Source organism: Condylostylus longicornis, unplaced genomic scaffold (assembly GCF_029603195.1).
Source record: "Condylostylus longicornis isolate FDR11 unplaced genomic scaffold, ASM2960319v2 ptg000243l, whole genome shotgun sequence".
Lineage (NCBI taxonomy): Eukaryota > Metazoa > Arthropoda > Insecta > Diptera > Dolichopodidae > Condylostylus > Condylostylus longicornis.
The window spans coordinates 210968-229409 of record NW_026578210.1 but is presented as its reverse complement, the minus strand read 5'-3'; the positions used below and the strand labels follow the sequence as shown (position 1 = coordinate 229409).

At 31.9% G+C, this 18442-nt stretch overlaps 1 protein-coding gene across 4 annotated transcripts in view; it reads right to left on the bottom strand.

Moving 5' to 3' along the window:
- Nucleotides 1-1379, bottom strand: part of LOC129616596 (zwei Ig domain protein zig-8) — an 83846-nt gene extending 82467 nt beyond the window's left edge. Inside the window, exon 1 of one of the 4 annotated variants that reach the window (XM_055532224.1) lies at nucleotides 1231-1379. The gene's annotated coding sequence lies outside the window, so the exon portion shown is untranslated. Of the gene's footprint in view, nucleotides 1-421; nucleotides 816-1230 lie in introns of those variants that run through there. The other 3 variants (XM_055532226.1, XM_055532227.1, XM_055532225.1) reach the window with 3 other exon arrangements.
- Nucleotides 1380-18442: the final 17063 nt, after the last annotated feature.

Genomic DNA, 18442 nt, shown 5'->3' with positions numbered 1-18442 from the left:
TCTTAGTTCTTCATTGAAAATGAAAATTTTGCCTCACAGTTTTAAAAATATCTAAATCTTTTTATCTAAATGTATCAACAAAATTTAACCGATTGGATCAGCTCGTCTCGCAGGTTCTAAAAAAATTCCAAAATAATTCTAAAAAAAATATAATCTTTTTTTAAATGCGATTCTTCTTAAGAGTGATTAATTACGAATGTATCATTTTATTTGCAGCAATGAAAGGTAATATATCGATATACATACATATGTATTTATATATGTATATATCTGATAATTGACATGTTGATATAATGTGCGTACACGCTTTTAATAATATAAAATATTAAATAAATTTTATCAGAATTTGAAATTTTCTTTAATGCAATATATTATTAGTATTTTTTTGCGAAGTCTTTATAAAACGTAAATTATGGCTTACTTTTTGAAGAGCACAATATTGCAAGTATTACTGTTCAATTCATCATTCAATGTGCATAATTTCATTTAGCAACAAACGTTAGGGGGTGATCTGTATGATTATCGTGTTACAATATTTGATTTAGTGAATTTTCTTTATTAGCCATTTAATAAATTAGGATTATTTAATAAATAAGTATCAAAAGAGACTATATTTTGTTAGGTATAATATTTCAATAAGTATACATATTTTCGTTTTTTTTTGTCTTGCAGTACATCCATTTTTCACATTCTGTACATAAATACTTCACTTTAACAATGCACAATTAATGGCAAAACTCTTTCACTTTATTATCACTCTTTCTTTTTCATCAGCTCCTGAAATGCTGAAATGTACTTCATATAAGTCAAACACGTAATATACAATCTTTATACGATAATAAAATATAAAATGTACAAATATAATATGAGAACTTAATAAAATTCATGCATATCATGCTATACATATAGATGGTATTTTGAAATTTTTAAAATCATGTGTATATACATATTCAATTTTTTCAAATTTCAAAAATCAGTGGCAGACTTTAATGTCATGTATTTGTATACGAAATATTTCACAAAAATTAAATTGCATTACAAATAAAGTAAACGTTCTTACTTATGAGAGATAACAGAGACCAAAGAAAATAATAAATTCAGTTAATACATTACATTACTGACAGTTACCTTCTCGTTAAAAACATACATATTATGTTGATTAGTATCATAATTATAAAAAATAAAAAAACTCTTTCTATACTCTTCTTGCGCAAAGAACGAAAACCTCACCTTTTGCGTTCTTTTATTTCTGCAATAAAATATATATTTTTTTAATAGAATAACAAAATTAACCAAAATATTGATAATGTAAATTATTCTAAAAGAAAAACTTTAAAACTTTGTATCTTTTGTTAATTTTTATTTTCTAGATGGATACTTGGGCGCATGTTCGATATTTTAACTACAAATTAATGCACCTATAAAAAATAAGACAGAAATTTTAATTGAATAAACTTTCCCTTTCACTTTGGTTATACGTTCAGCAAAAGTTTTATATAAGTAATAATGTAATATGTAATAAAGTTGGGTCAAACCAATGATTTGTATTGTAGCACTTTTCCCTTTAACAAGTGAAAATTCTGCTTTTAAATACAGTCTATGTGTACTTACCAAACTATTAAAATTATTTTCATTCTTATATAAAACTATTTCTAGGGTTGCATATATTTACGATGACGCATATATGCAGTCTTTGAAATAAAGCAAAAATTAATGTAAAAATGGGTTAACATAATGCTCGATTTTAAGGGTTAGTTGTGTGAGTTAAGAAAAATAATTATATTTTTTTAATTCATGGAATTTACCGTTAGCTTTTTGCGTTTATAAAAATTTGAAAAAACTTGCGGTTTCGGAAATATAAGGCATCAAAAATTCAAATTTTACGAATTTCAAGAGGCGATAGCTTGAGAGGGGGTGGAGATGGAAAAAAATTTTCTTCTAACGAAATAAACTATTTGTTAATGTCTAAAATTCCCTAAAATTTCAAAGCTCTACATTATGGGGTCTAGAACATTGCAACAAATATTTAAAAAAGGCTATTCTTAGGGTTTTGGGGGGGGGTATAACTTCTAGAGGGGGGGAAGTAGTTAAAAATTTTGTTCTACGGGAATAAGTTTCTAGTGAAGATCTATGTAAGTATGAAATTTCAGCTTTCTATCTTCAAGGGTGTAAAAGTTTTGTAAACAAAAAAATTTCCACGGACGGACGAATGGACGGACGGACGGACGGACGACGGGCGGACAGAGTGAAACTAATAAGCACTTTTTTCAAAAAAATTTTTGGAAAAGTGCTAAAAAGGGAAATGAGAAATTTCCACCCGGGCTGAATATATTTTGTATGTCAAATTTTATGTGGGAATTCCATACGTGAATGAACGAAAGTAGAGTTAATGTGATTAATGGTTAACTAATATATTTACAAAACTTTTTAAATAATATTACAAAATAAGCAAAAATTTAAAACACAATTTAATAACGTGCCTCGAATATAATTAATATTTTCCAACACACTTTTCGTGCTCTGAAACCTAGCATTAACATATTTTCAAACCATTTCAGAGAAAATATGTACTGTGAAACCTTTTCATATACAATATAATATAATATTATTTATTTTTTTCATTCTTAAAAAACATAATAATTAATAAATATTAATTAAATAACTATTAAATACTTTTCTGGATACCATTAATTAAAAAAAAAAACAAGAAAAACTTTTCTGAATTCATTAAATTAGAAAAATATCAATAAAAAAAAATCTGAAATGGCTAGTACATAACCGACCGCAATGTGTATTGTCTAGTTAAGTGAAAGTGTTACAGAATATTGTAAAAATGCTTGTTAAATACTTACACAGAAATTTAAAACTAAGTTTATATAAAAAAAAAAGAAAAGAGAAAATAAGAAACACAAATTATTAAAATTTAATCTTGAAAAATGTTATACACTTATAATGAAACCCCTAAAAATTTTTCAACACTACTGTGAACAAAACCTAAAAGCCAATTTTCATATGCTTTAGGAATAAATTTAAATTTCTAACATTCTGTATCGAATTGGGAAGCTTGTTGTGGGATCTTTTAAACAATATCTTCTAGACGTTACGATAATATGTGGTCCTAAAATTTGAAACATTAAGAGCAGAGCCTATATTACCCTTAAAATTATAATTGGTAATTCTCAACCTCAAGTAACCATTTAAAATAAAGAACTTTCTCATAACTCTGAAATAAAGAAATGACCGACGGGCAAGATACACAACCTAAAAAGGATATCAAAACTATTTCGCAAATCACGGCCATAATACAACTCTCTATTAACACACTTCTAAAGAATAAGCAAAAAATTAATTTTGCTTTGCAATTTTGATTGAAAAATTCCAAAATAAAACATTTTCACGATTTTAATTGAGCAAAAATGCTTTAATTTATAAAAGATTCTTGATGTTGCACGAGAATACTGCTTCGAAGGCGAGTTATGTTCAGACCAATTTCAACCTATTATACTTGCAATATCTAAATTTATTTACACTTTCAATAAATAAGCAACCAGCACCACGCAACTGGTCATCAAAAAACATTTTACAAGAATCACCTGGACTAGAGTCAACCAATCGAACACCATGCGGAGTGATAACACAAATCTAAGTCTTCCAAAATTTTCCCAGTAGGACTAAAAAACATAACTCTTGTTTTACTACTTATAACATGCAAACCAATCCCTGAGAATACTTTAAAATTTAAAACAGCAACCAAGTTTAAAGCACTACTAGATACATAACAACATCCAATATCATCCGCAAATGCCGTCAGATTACCACAAAGTACTGTTTAAAAATTGAATTAATATATATTAAAAACAGTACTGCATTCATCGATCGCTGAGGAACTGCAAGTTTAATAAATAGCCGATTGCTGCATCTTAAATAACTAAGACTAACAGTACAAATACGACTTAAACCACTGGTACATTGAACCCCTGAAACCTACATAAAGTTTTGACAAAAGAATATCATGGTAAACCGTGTCGAAGGCCATAGTAATATCCACAAAAAGACTCGCACAATAGCCGCTACCATCGAGCCCGCTTTTTATGTGGGAACAGTATTTTAAAAGGGCATCCTCCGTAGACATTCAGCACCAAACACAAAGTGATTGCCTCAAAAAATTTTATCCTGTTTAAATATTGCAAAACCCTACTTTTGATGACCTTCTAAAAAATTTATAAATTAACGATATATTTTGCGAATAACTTTTCTTAAATAGATTCTTTCTATTCAACTCCACATCTTTCAGCACCAAATTGGATGCACCATCAACACCAGCGGAACCAGAATTATTAGCGATCGAATTACTTTAAAGAGCTCTAAAGCTTAAAGTTTTTCAAAAAAAAACTATTAGTTTTGTCCATAACAGATGCAGCGTATAAATGATTGCAACAGCCGCAAGCCGCAGTAGCAAACTACATAATATTAAATTCGTTTGTAATTGCAGTGCCATCATGTAACAAAAAATCATTAATATTTGAAACAATGTCCAAATTCAAACATACCGTAAACAAACTTGTCCTAATTATTCCCACTAATAGAAATTTTATTAATGACATTCCATTTCCCCTTTTAAATTGTCATTCATTGATAAGATCATCGCAAAATTTTGGAATTTCCTTTTTGATGCACCGACACAATCTGTCATATTATGGTGGCTGTAAACCTTAATTTGTTCTTCGCCGTAATCTTTTTCAACAAACCGGCACTTAAACCACCTATCCTTTCTTCTACATCGGACAACAGAACTGCATTCATCTTATATGTTGCAGACTTCCTAAATTTCTCAACAAAGCAAAAATATTCATAAACAACAGACCAAAGTTCAAATCGTAATTTAATATTTACTTTTATTCAGTCAATTTCAACCTTGTCTGGACAAAAAAAGCTTATATTACTCATTAATCATAAAAATTAACATCAAAATTCAAAAATTGACAACAATCAATTGGAATATGTAAAACCGCTCAAAAACGTGATCCAAATAATACTCAGAAATAGGTTTCCTTCGACCGCTAACAAATGAGCTTGGCCCATGTTCAATATTCAATGAGCTTGGCCCATGTTCAAAGAATCAATATCAATATTCTATTCCAAACTATTTAAATTAAAATCACTTAATATGACAAGAGTTTCAGATTTTTCAGAATTCAAAAAATTACAAAATTCATCTAAAAATATTATCTTTGCACTTTCAGAATGGTATCTATATAAACATAAAAAAGTAAAATTTCCACCATCTAGTGAGACTAAAGCTTAAAATATCAACTGTTAAAAAATGATTATACCTTCCAATTTCAATATTATAATTAGCCTAACAAAAATTCCGACACCAGCAGCTAAAGATGAATCATTACAATTTGCGTGTAATACATATTCCGGAATTTTAAAATAATTTTGTTCACAACTAAAAATCCAAATCAGATAAATCACATAAATAGGTAAAAGTTTCCAGATTCGAAACAAAAACATTTTTAAACTTCTCATATTTGGTTCAAAGACAAAAAATTCATTATTTTTACCGACCGTATTGTGCATACCATAGGTAGGTTATGTGATAGCAACAAATTTTGAATATCAAGGTTTCGGTGGGAACGCACCTTTCCATGGTAAGGAAGTGTAAAAAAACCATTTGTCGATCTGTCAGTCTGTTTGTGCACACGTGTATCTCAAGTTCGGCTAAACCGATTTTGATGAAATTTTATATGTAAGTTTATTTTGACTATGGCACAGATTGATCAACTTATGGAGTATATCAGGCCTCGGGAACTGCACTTTTTAGCAGGCCTGTTTTACATTTTTGATCATTATGAAGAAAATATTCCACAGATTTATTTGAAATTTTACACATAAGCTTTATTTGACCGTCCCCGAAACTTCCTTGGAAGAAATCAGACGTCAGTAACAAGACGTTTACTACGGGCCTAATATACATTTTTGTGTATATAAAAAGAAATAATCAACCGGTTTCATTGAAAAATAAAATTTAAATTCTTCGTATTAAAACAATGTACATATAAATTTTTTGGAAAAGTCAGGGTTCGAAATCTGATTTGAGGGCTGATTTTACATTTTTTAAGGAATCTACGGAACGGATTGATGGAGTTCTTGAAATTTGATATTTGAGTTCTTTTTGTAACCGAAACTACCTGGTGAGCATTTCAGAGAGTTCGGGTAGTACAAAGCGAAACTCTATTTAGATTCAAATTTACATTTTTCTAGGTATGTTAACGATAAGTTTACTAAATGTGGATTGTCCAGTTAAGTGAAAGTTTTACAGAATATTATAAAAATGTCTGTTAAATACTTTTTTCCAATTTTTAGGACATTAGTAGGCTTATAGTTAACATACCCAAGTAGCAATTTTTATCTCTAAGACTCTTGTAGAGCCACATTGAGAATTCTTAAAGAATATTACTCTCATATTTTCAGTCTTGTAGAACACTAAAAGGCCCTAGTGAGATCTTTATAAGAACAAAAGAGCACAATTGCAAGAGTTATTAATTCTTGTAATGAGAGTAAAGCTCCCATTAAAACAGGTTTTAAAGCAAATAACTCTCATACCAAAACTAGTATGAGAGTTACGAAAACTCTCACAAGCCATTTAAAATAGTGTTAGATTAGATTAGATTAGGAGAAACCCCCCGAGCCACCGCAGTCATTCCTGACTTACTGTAGCCTCCCACGCTCCCACCTATAATATCCCCGTCCCAACTATACGACCGGAGGTATCTCCAAGGGAGTTTGACAGAAGTTCCCGAACCCTTAGAAACCCATGTCCAAGAGAATGCCGAGGGCAGATAGTCGCAGAGGACTGAACAATGCCCCGTGAAGAAATTCGCAATAGCACGAACCCGATTCTGTTCATTCCCAGCAAATCTGCGGTGAATCCGCCGGAGTACGCCAAAGAAACACCTTCGTATGACGTCATCCTTTAGTGCCTCGCCAGTGAAGGCCGCATTCTGCCGCGAGCAGGCAGCAAGCCTGACTTCACGGAAACACAAGCCTGCACTTGCGGTTGAAATTATACCGCGGCAGACAGGTATCCGATATTGTTACTCTTAGAATCGGATCGATAACGCAACACCTTCGCACCACCTTTCTACAACCCGTAAATGTAGAAGATGAGAAAAAGTGCTCTCAAATTTTCCCCGTATGACGAAAGCCATATCGTCCGCGTAACCCCAGACATGTGCCCCGGAGTCCCCGAGGGAGCAGCTGTTATATCATCTACTACAATGAACCACATGAGATGAAAAAATTCCGCCCTGCGGACACCCTTTTGCAGCGGAGATGAAGTGTGTCTCGTTAGCTATGGCGGACTTAATAATTCTATACTGTAGCATCCGATTAACCCATCTGCTCGTCGTCGCATCAATCCCTCGTTTGTGCAACGACTCACAGATGACATGATATGGAGGGTTGTCAAAAGTTCTCTCTATATCAAGGTAGAAGCCAACTGCCACCTCCCGCACTTCCTGTGAGTTTTCAAGGACCCCCACTAGACTCTGCCGAGCGAGTATAGTAGGCCTTCCCGACTGATAGGCGTACTGAGACTCATGCGAGGGATAATTCTCAGTGCGTCGTCCCGTATAAATCTATCAACAACTTTTCCCATTGCTTTCAATAAAATAGAAGCATGGCTAATGGGACGGAAAGACCTAAAAGAAAGGTCCTGCAGCCCCTCTAATCCTGCCCATCTTGAAGACTAAACGGGATCGTTGCCAGTCATCCCTCCTGGGCCAGGATTCTCTCGGTTAAATGACCGCATTCGAGAGACTCCGAAGAATCTCCGAGTCAGAAAAGTGCGTTGAGGCCATAAGATCCAACGTCTCCTTTCTGTTCACAGTCTGGGACCCATCAGGCCGTTCCATTAGACCCAACCCGCTGGCAAGACGAACACTGCTGGGGAGTTCATCAATGCCATTGCAGAACGCTATCCACGAAATTCTCTTCGCTTTCATAATTTCTTAATGTATTTCGCAAATGAGTCTTCATACTCCTCACACGAACGCGACGCCTTGCCGTTATTGAATAGCTTTCTGGTTCCAACGGATCCAATCCTATCCATGAGGAGCGTTTCGAATTTACTACAATCTGTGGATTGGGGCACCCGATATATTTCCTCTGCCAGGCCTCCGGAGACCATGATATCAAACCTAATCTGCCTATGATCGGACATGGATGTCTTATTTGAGACATGCCATCCACCAATCCTACTGCCGATAAATTCAGTGCAAAGGTGAAGTCAAGGACCTCTTCCCTAATTGCATTTATGAATGTCAGGTTATTGCCCTCATTTATAATCATTAACTTATTGCTATAATAAGTTAAGTTGCTATAATAGCTATGAATTTATATTGAAGTAGACACTCACATTTTTTATTCATATCACTGCTTCCCCAAATGGTGTGGCGGGCATTGGCATCACTTCCTACTATCAGTTTGGAAGTTCCTACTTCCACAAAAGTTCACTAGGTCTTTCAGTTGTTCATCTGGGTGGGCACAGTCTCCCTGGAGGCAGGATGAGCACACAATAAACTCTGTCCAACCCCAGGAAGGCTTCACCTTCACCAACATAGCTACCTGATCCTTGGAGCAGCAATCTGGAATGGGAAGATATGTTAGTCTTTTACTATACAAAATGCAAGCCCTAGGCCTGCCCCCAATTGTATTATCATACAATAGCTCATACTATTAGGCCCTTCACCTGATCCTTCACTACGAAAAAATCTTGAAGGGTGATATCGAGGTGATCCTTCATAAATCTGTGAGCCAGAATATTCGTGCATGCATGCTGTAGATTTATTTGGATGCACCTCACAGACATATCATTTTCTGCGGCTGTTGTCTATGGGCTTTGGCCTTTTAGACAAAGGCTTTACATGAGCTTTACTTCTCATCGCCGCCCTTTTGCACATCTTGGTGGGCGCCTACCATGCCAGTCTCTTTTGCTGTCCTACTTTAGGCATCTCAGCGCCATCCAATACCACAATGTTACAGCCCTCTCAAGGCCTTATCTCCTGCAGACACTAGTTATCCACTCCATGGGGTTTTTGATTGTTGAATGTGACGGATATCCATCCATCCCTTTGCAACGCTGCAATGAATTGTGGATGAAAATCCACAATTTTATCCATTTCATCCATGATGATTACTTTGATTTTTCCCATCTGGACTTCGGATAGCCTTTCCTCGGCATGCCACCTTGAGTGATGGCCACCTTGACCTGTGCTACTACATTTCGATAAGAATTCATTATCGGGTTTTGTTGAGAAATGTGCCCAGGGACCTTTCCCTCGACGTTTCCCTTCGTATCTGCGAGCTTCCTCTGGGGACATGCCATCCCTGATATATGGTGTGATACGCCGCTTGGATGCGCCAGAGGAATATTGTTTTTTTCCCCTGATATCCAATCTTTTTAGGTCCTCCTCAGTTTGTTAAATAATAGGTCCAAGAGGATCCTGATCATCTGTCTCCATCGGAGGCTCCGCCTTTTCCTCTACCGGCGTGAGAAGGAGTTCGTCCTCTATATTAGTGTTAATGTAGTCCTTATAGTATTTTCATTATTGTTGTTGTTGTAGTTGTTACTGTTGTTATTGTTTTTGTTGTTGTAGTTGTCACAGTTGTTCTTTTTGTTGTTGTTATGGTTTTTGCTCTGCATTTTGTTCCCACGGGTAGCGCGGGAAAGTATGGTCACTCATGGCAGAGCCCGGCATACCATGGGAAGGCTTGTTTAAACTGGACGGCGCCTGGTATTCAGAGTTCGCATATTAACGACTAAGATCCCCCTTAGCCACGCAGTCATCGGCATATGCAGTTCCACCTTGACTTGGGGCGCCTGTCGTCAGCTCTCAAGATATTCGTCGCGAGACATGATCACGACACCAATGTAACTTTTATTCTTAAGCCCCTTTATCCTCCGCCATTACCGGAACTCACCACTAGAAGTTGAGAGTGCAATTTTGAGCCCTTATAACAATGTTACCAGAAAGACAAAGCAATATATTGTAGAATAAATATATCGGTCTTACTTCGATTGTTATAAAAAATATATCTATTCCGCTTTTAATAATTATATTTTTAACAAAAATGAAACAAAATATACATATGTTTACGCATATGATATGTAATCAATAAATATTTGTATTCAAAAACTTAATATTATAAAATTATAAATATAGGAAATTAAAATAATTTTTTTGCTGTGATTATAAATCAAAAAATTGTTGGCATTAAAATTTTATTGATATAAGTTGATATTGTACTTCGAAAAAAAGTAACGCCAACTAAAAACAATTAAAATTAAAAAAATTTTTATACATATTTTTTAACCCTATAATGTGGTACTTTTTTTTTTAAACATAAATTTTAAAATTTAAGAATTGTTAAGCAAAAGATAAATATACTAATGTGCATAATTTCCAACTAAAGTTTCATTATATTCAAATAAAATTATAATTTTATTAATTTTAATTTAATAATTTCTGTACAATAAATATTTTTTGGACTTCTTTCCAAAAAAAGAATTCTCAGTCTCATTAGGCTTAAAATTTAGATAAGGAAAAATGACAATACTAAAATGGCCGCGCCTAACAACTAGACATATAAAGGAATTCTTTTAAGAACAAAATTCTATAAGAGTTGACATCTTATAAAAAATACTTTATGAGAATTAAAAATTTTTAATTCTCATAAAGTAATTGAATTGTTGGCTTGCTGAAAGCAGTTCTGCTGTGGGAGTAGCAGAATTTTTAACACTACATGTGCAGAGTCTTTAATGTAAGGTCCTTACGAGAGTTGCATAAAAACAAAAAGAACAAAAATAAAATGTGATCAGCACATAACCGACCGCAATGTGTATTGTCTACTTAAGTTAAAGTGTTACGGAATATTTTAAAAATGTTTGTTAAATACTTATTTCCAATTTTTAGGACATTAGTAAGCTTATAGTTAACATACCTTGAAAAATGTAAATTTGGCTCTTAGTAGAGTTTCACTTTGTGCTACCCAAATTCTCTGAAAATCTCGCCAGTTAGTTTGGGTAACAACCAAAACTCAAATATCAAATTTCAAGAAATTCCATCAACTTGTTCCGTAGATATGGTGAAAAATGTAAAATCGGCCCGCAGATCAGTTTCCAAGCCAGGATCTTTTCAAAAAATTTATATGTTCATTGCTTTAATACGAAGAATTTAAATTTTAAATTTCAATGAAATCGATTGATTATTTCTCTTTATATACGCAGAAAGGTATATTTTGCCCGTAGTAAACGTTCAGTTGCTGACGCCTGATTTACCCAAAAGTTAGGTGGTTTCGCGGACGGTGGAACGAAGCTTATTTGTGAAATTTCAAGTAAATCGGTTGAATATTTTCTTCAAAATGGTCAAAAATGTAAACAGGCCCGCTAAATAGTGCAGTTCCCGAAGTCTGATATATCCGAAAAGTTGATCAATCTGTGTCATGATCGAAATAAACTTACAGATATAAAATTTCATCAAAATCGGTTCAGCCGAAATTTAGATACACCCGTGCACACACAGACAATTTATTTACAATCCCCCACCATGGAAAAGTGCATTCCCACTGAAAACTCGACATGCAAAATTTGTTGCTATCAGATAACCTACCTATGGTGTACACAATACGGTCGAAAACAATATATGATTTTTAATGATAATTTAAATAAAAATTTTATTTAAATCTTGTTAGAAACGTTAAGCATAAAAATTATGTAAAACAAAAAAATTATATTTCGAATTTGAGAAGGGGAAAACCTATTCATGAACAACTTCAAAGTATTCATGGAGTTCAGACAATCCCAAAAAATTTATGACGCTAATTTAAAGGTTCCGTTAGGTATATTAACCATACTGTGGTGTTTAAACCACCACATAGTTGGAATCAACCATAGTAAGGTTATTTTAACCGTAATTAGCTTCAATGTAGCATATTTTTTTTTCAGCTTCTACACATGCGTAATGGAAATGTACCACTTAATATTGAATTTTTATTTATTAAAAATAAATAATTTAATTTTTATTTAAAAATTAAAAGCCCTACATTTTTCTAGAACAAGTAATTACTATTTTTTAAGATATAAATCAAAAACATTAAAATTTCCCATTTAAATTCATCCAAAATGTGAAAAAATATGTGATTTTTATGAGAATTTTAAAACACTATTTTTCTTTCAAATCTCTTTAAAAAATCAGGGCTAAGCAAAAATATTTTCCTACATTTTACACAAAATCTGAAAAATGTTTTAAAAATTAATTATTTTTTATTTTAAGTAAGAAAAACTTTGCGATTTTCACATTTCACATTTTATTTTCACTTTTTCTTTTTCCTGAACTTTTTCTCGCTGTCGTTTTTTTGCAAAATTTAAGACATACCATAAGAAACATGACAATGCTTGTTATTCTTTTGAGAAACCTAAAGAAAACGATTAAATTTACATTTTTCATTCTAAAAGCAAAAAACCTATTAAACCATAATATATGAATTGAAAAAAAAATCTCTTTCGCTTACACCTCTAAAAAATCTACATATTTTTTGCAACACATAACATTGTGTGCTTCTCATAATATATATATGGCTACTTCTTAGGTGTCAAAAAGTACGGGTACTTCTAGAAGGGCTAGAGACATGGGACAAAGGGCATTAGATAGAGTTTTGCCTCCAGGGTCCCAGAAAAATCTGACATTGGAAGTTTTTAGACCCGAAATAGCCCTATTTTAAGATTATCTGAAAATTTTTTGTATAACAAAAGCACGTTTTTCTTTTATACCTTATATTTTACTAGAATATTATTAGAAACACAAACCGAGAACGAAAAATAAATAATATTCGAAAAAATAACGTAATGAGCTCACATATTTTTAGTTTGAAAAATCGAAATAAACTTAAATAAATGTTAACTTTAATCAAAGACATCAGACGTTTTGTGGAAACTGAATATATTTGTAATTGTTTTGAACAAATTGTTTTTGAAAAAATATACATACAGAATATATATAGGTATTCAATTCATACAGAAAGCTTAAAAAAAATACACAATTTATGTAACAATGTATCTACCTAAAATTTTATTCTTATTGTTTGAGCGACAAACTGTAAAATACTAAGTTCTAATCCATTCATATGTTTATCCATTCATAAATTTTTATTTTCTTTTTACCTAAGCCTTTTCTTTATTTGAAAAATTTAATTCTATGTTCACCCACAGTTTTAAAAAAACAGGTATCTATTCATAATTCAGTGGCCTCAAGCACAAACGACTTAAGTCTGTTTTAGTGATTTCGAGATAAATGCATTTTAAACTTTAAATTTAATTTTGAAAAAAGTTATGAAGTTTTTTGAACCAATTTTTTTTTTGATCGAAAGATAATTAAAAAAGGAAGCGATTAACTCATAATCTGAAGTAAAACAACTGATAGTATTCCCATAATTGTGAAAAAAGAGAGATAAGCGGTTATACAAAATTTATAAAAAGCATTTTGCAAAGCATATCTCGAGTTAGGCGATTTGTGAAAAATTACTTTTGCATTTTCGTCAAACTTAAGTCGATTTAAGCTGTTGTTGCAAAACTGAAGATATGGTTTTAGGTGACTTAAGTTATACTAAAAAGGGAAGAAATATATATATTATTTTTAGGTTATTTGATTTTTCACTCTTTTTTCAAATCATTGTCATAAAAAACATAAATTGAGGTAAGAAATGAATAAACTTCAAGGAAAAATTATTTCTAAAAACTTAAAAAAAATGGTTTCATTAAATTTAAGAAAGGTGACAGTATCTTTTATTCTCTCTCGGATTCTCCGACTAAATATGGAGGAGTATCTGCTAAATCTCCATAGTCTTAATCGTTTTGTAAAATTTTCGAACCAAAGGATCAATAAATTGCATCAAATACTCTAAGTTTTTCTTTTTTGGGACTAATTTTCTCTTCTTCTTCAATTCGGAGTATATCTTGAAAATCTAACTAGTTAACACCTCGTCTTAAAGTATAAGAAAGCGTTGTTTGTATAAACTATTCTTGTAAAATATTTTTGGAAGTCAATTTTTTGAAATCTGTGGTGCGACTCTTTCCACTTAAGAGAATTTCAAAAAGTATTTCAATTACAAAAAGGCTTCATTGTGCAACGGATCTGACAAAGCAAATAAATAAAGTTGTAGCATAAAGATATTTATATGTAGTATCTATTCGTTTTTGTTTAAAACCCTTTTTTGGAAACAAGTTTCATCAAGGCATTGTTTAAATAATCGCCTAACTCGAGATGAGTTTAAACAACCAACAATTATTATTTTACCAAAATCGCTTATGTCGAGTTAGTATTTAAAAAAACTCAAAATTAATTTTGCAACAAACGCTTAACTCGAGATAAGCGGTTGTAAAAATTCATACAAATAAAAAAAAATGTCACTAATTTCGATTTGCAACAATAGCCTATCTCGAAATAAGTGGTTTGTCAAAAACATAAAAAAGATGATTTCTGATCTTAACTCGATTTAGGCGATTAGTGCAAGTGCAGTTAGTTACCATTTCGAGTTAGGTCATGTGTAAATTCGACAATAACTCCGGCTACAACAGTCGTAGAACCACCAAATTTTGTGAGCATATGAAACTCAAAACGGAGAATTCGCTGGTAAACATATCTCATTTTTTGCTTAACTCGAGTTAGGCGGTTTGTGTTTGAGGCCACTGAATTATGTATGTTTGTATTTATAATTTTATTTCTAATTGTTCCAACAGAAAATTTCAAAATGTTCAATTCTAATACATTCATATGCACATACATATATGTAAATAAAATTATTATTTTGTTTTTGACTAAACCTTTTCTTTATTTGAAAAATTAATTTTTGTATGTTTACCCCCATGATTTAATAATTATGCGTTTAAAATTTATTTCTATATAGCAAACCGCAATTTTGAATATTATTCAATTCATATAGAAAGCTTAAAAAAAATTTCTCAGAAAGCTTTAAAATAAAATATACATACACACATATTTATATGTTATGATTAGAATTTAGCATATTACAGTTTTTCATTAGAACAATAAAAATAAAATTTTAAGTAGATATATACGTACATATATTCTGTATGTATATTTTTTTAAAGCTTGCTGACGAAACGTAATGTTCAAAACAATAACAAATGAAATAATAATATTCAGATGTCACAAAACATCTGATGTCTGATAAAAGCTGACATTTATTTATGTTAAGATTAATTCGATTATCCGAACCAAAAATATGTGAGATAATTATATTTTCAAATATTATTTATTTCTCGGTTTGTGCTTCTAATAATAATAAAGTTGGGTCAAACTAATGGTTTGTATTGTAGCACTTTTCCGTGCTACAATACTGCTTGTAAATACAGTGTAAGTGAAAATACTGCTTTTAAATACAGTCTATGTATATCTACCACACTATTAAAATTATTTTCATTCATATAACAAAGCTATTTCTAGGATTGCATATATTTAGGATGATGCATACATGCAGTCTTTGAAATAAAGCAAAAATTAATATAAAGAGGGGTTAACATAATGCTCGATTTTAAGGGTTAATTGTGTGAGTTAAGAAAAATAATTATATTTTTTAATGTCATGGAACTTACCGTTAGCTTTCTGTGTTTACAGAAATTTGAAAAAGCTTGTGGTTTCGGAAATATAAGGTATCAAAAATTCAAATTTTACAAATTTCAACAGGCGATAGCTTGAGAGGGGGTGGAGACGGAAAAAAATTTTCTTCTAACGAAATTAACTATTTGTTAATGTCTAAAATCCTCTAAAATTTCAAGCTTCTACAGACTGGGGTCTAGAAGAAAAACGAAATCAAAAATTTGGAAAAAAAAACGTTAGATAACGGTAAATTTGAACGGCCATTTTGCTTTTCTAAAGTTTAACTATAGTATACCGCGCTAGGGGAAGCAAGCCGCTGCCTTTATGCGTTTGCAAAATTTCAAAAATGCTTATGGTTTCATTGCAACAAATAGTTAAAAAAGACCATTTTTAAGGTTTTGGGGGGTATAACTTCTGGAGAGGAGGAGATAGGTAAAAATTTTGTTCTACAGAAATAAGTTTCTAGTAAAGATCTATGTACATACAAAATTTCATCTTTCTATCTTCAAGGGTGTAGAAGTCTTGTAAACAGACACACGGACGGATGGACGGACGGACGGACGGACGGACGGACGGACGGACGGACGGACGGACGGACGGACGGACGGTCGGACGGACGGACAGAGTGAAACTAATAAGCACTTTTTTTCAAAATTTTTTTGGAAAAGTGCTAAAAATAACGTAAAACGTATCATTTATTTCTTGGTTTGTGTTTCTAATTATAAAAAGTATAAAAGAAAAAGGTGCTTTTGCTATACAAAAATTTTTCAGAAAATATTAAAATAGGGCTATTTCGGGCTGAAATAATTCCAATGTCAGATTTTTCTGGGACCCCAGAGGCAAAACCCTATCTAATGCCATTTTTCCCATGTCTCTAATCCTTCTCGAAGTACCCGTACTTTTTTGTACCTGAGAAGTAGCTATATATATATTATACAAAATAGGATGGTTTTTGAAGAGTTATACGAAATATGAATAAAATATAGAATTACAAAGGGAAATTCAAGGTACTGCGTAGCGTAGTGGTTAGCGTGGTAGTCTCATAGCCAGAAGGTTATTGGATCAATGCTTGCCTAGATGTTGTCGTATTTTTTTTTTTTGGATTATTTTAAAATTTTTTTTTTTTTATTTTGTTTAAATTTTGTGTTTTATTTTTTTTAATATATAACAGATACAGATAAATATTATTATGAAAGTTTAAAAAAAATTTCCAAAAAAATATTGTTATAGTAGTTAAGTACATAAATATGTATGTACATTTTTTTTTAAAGCTTCTCATCTAAATATTTTTAAGCCTCCTATATGAATTGAATAATATTCTAAACTGTGGTTTGGCATATAGAAACACATAATAATTATTAAATCATGCAGGTTTAGACATAAATAAAATAATATTTTTATTCAAATATATGTATGTACATGAATGTATTAGAATTGAAAATTTTAAAATTTTTTGTCCAAAAAATTAGAAATAAAATTTTAAGCATAAACATACACAATTATGAATGTATACCTATTTTTTTTAAAGCTGCGGGTGAACATATAGAAATAAATTTTTTAAATAAAGAAAAGCTTTAGGCAAAAACGAGAAAAAAAATAGAGCTGACCATGTCAACTCTGTGATACCCGTACGAATTTGTTATTCTATGTGCGAATAAAGATGCCATAACTGACTATGGGACAGACTATGACTTTAAGTTGCCGTATATTAATTTATGCAAAATTTCAGTACTGTGTTTTTCAAAATACTGTGTGTGCCAAACTACTATTGAAGTTGTATGGCAGCTATCGGAAAGAGCCAAGAAATTTTAGCAATTTTATCAAACACATCGGTCCTATTAATATATTCGCTTGTGTGCAATATCTATATTACAGCTCTTGTAGTTCCTGAGATATAGCCAAATAACTTTTGAAGTTGTATGGCAGGTATCAGAAGGAGCCAAGTAATTTCAACGACTTTCATCAGACACATTGGCCCTACTAATATAATCGTTTGTGTGAAATTTCAATACCATAGCTTTTATAGTTTCCGAGATATAGCCAAATAACTTTTGAAGTTGGATGGCAGGTACCAGAAGGGGCCAAGTAATTTCAACGACTTTTATCAGACACATTGGCCCTACTAATATATTCGTTTGTGTCAAATTTCAATACCAGATCTCTTATAGTTTCTGAGATATAGCCAAATAACTTTTGAAGTTGTACGGAAGGCACCAGAAGGAGCCAAGTAATTTCAACGACTTTTATCAGACACATTGGTCCTACTAATATATTGGTTTTTGTGAAATTTCAATACCATACCTTTTATAGTTTCTGAGATATATCCAAATAACTTTTGAAGTTGTATGGCAGGTACCAGAAGGAACCAAGTAATTTCAACGACTTTTATGAGACACATTGGTCCTACTAATATATTCATTTGTGTGAAATTTCAATACCACAACTTTTGTAGTTTCTGAGATATAGCTAAAAAAATTTTGAAGTTGTATGGCAGCTACCCGAACCGGTACCCCGATCATGTCCAATTTAAAAAGGGTTCTGGTACTTACTACAATAAATCATTTGTGAAAATTTGGTGAACTTAGCTCAATTAGTTTTTGAGTTATCGTTGGGACGGACGGACGGACGGACGGACAGACAAAGCTAAATCAACTCAGAATTCGACGCTGATCAAAAACATACACTTAAGTCTACATCTAAGACCGTTTTTTCGCAGCGTTACAAACGGTAAGGCAAATTTAGTATACCCTTCGAACATACGT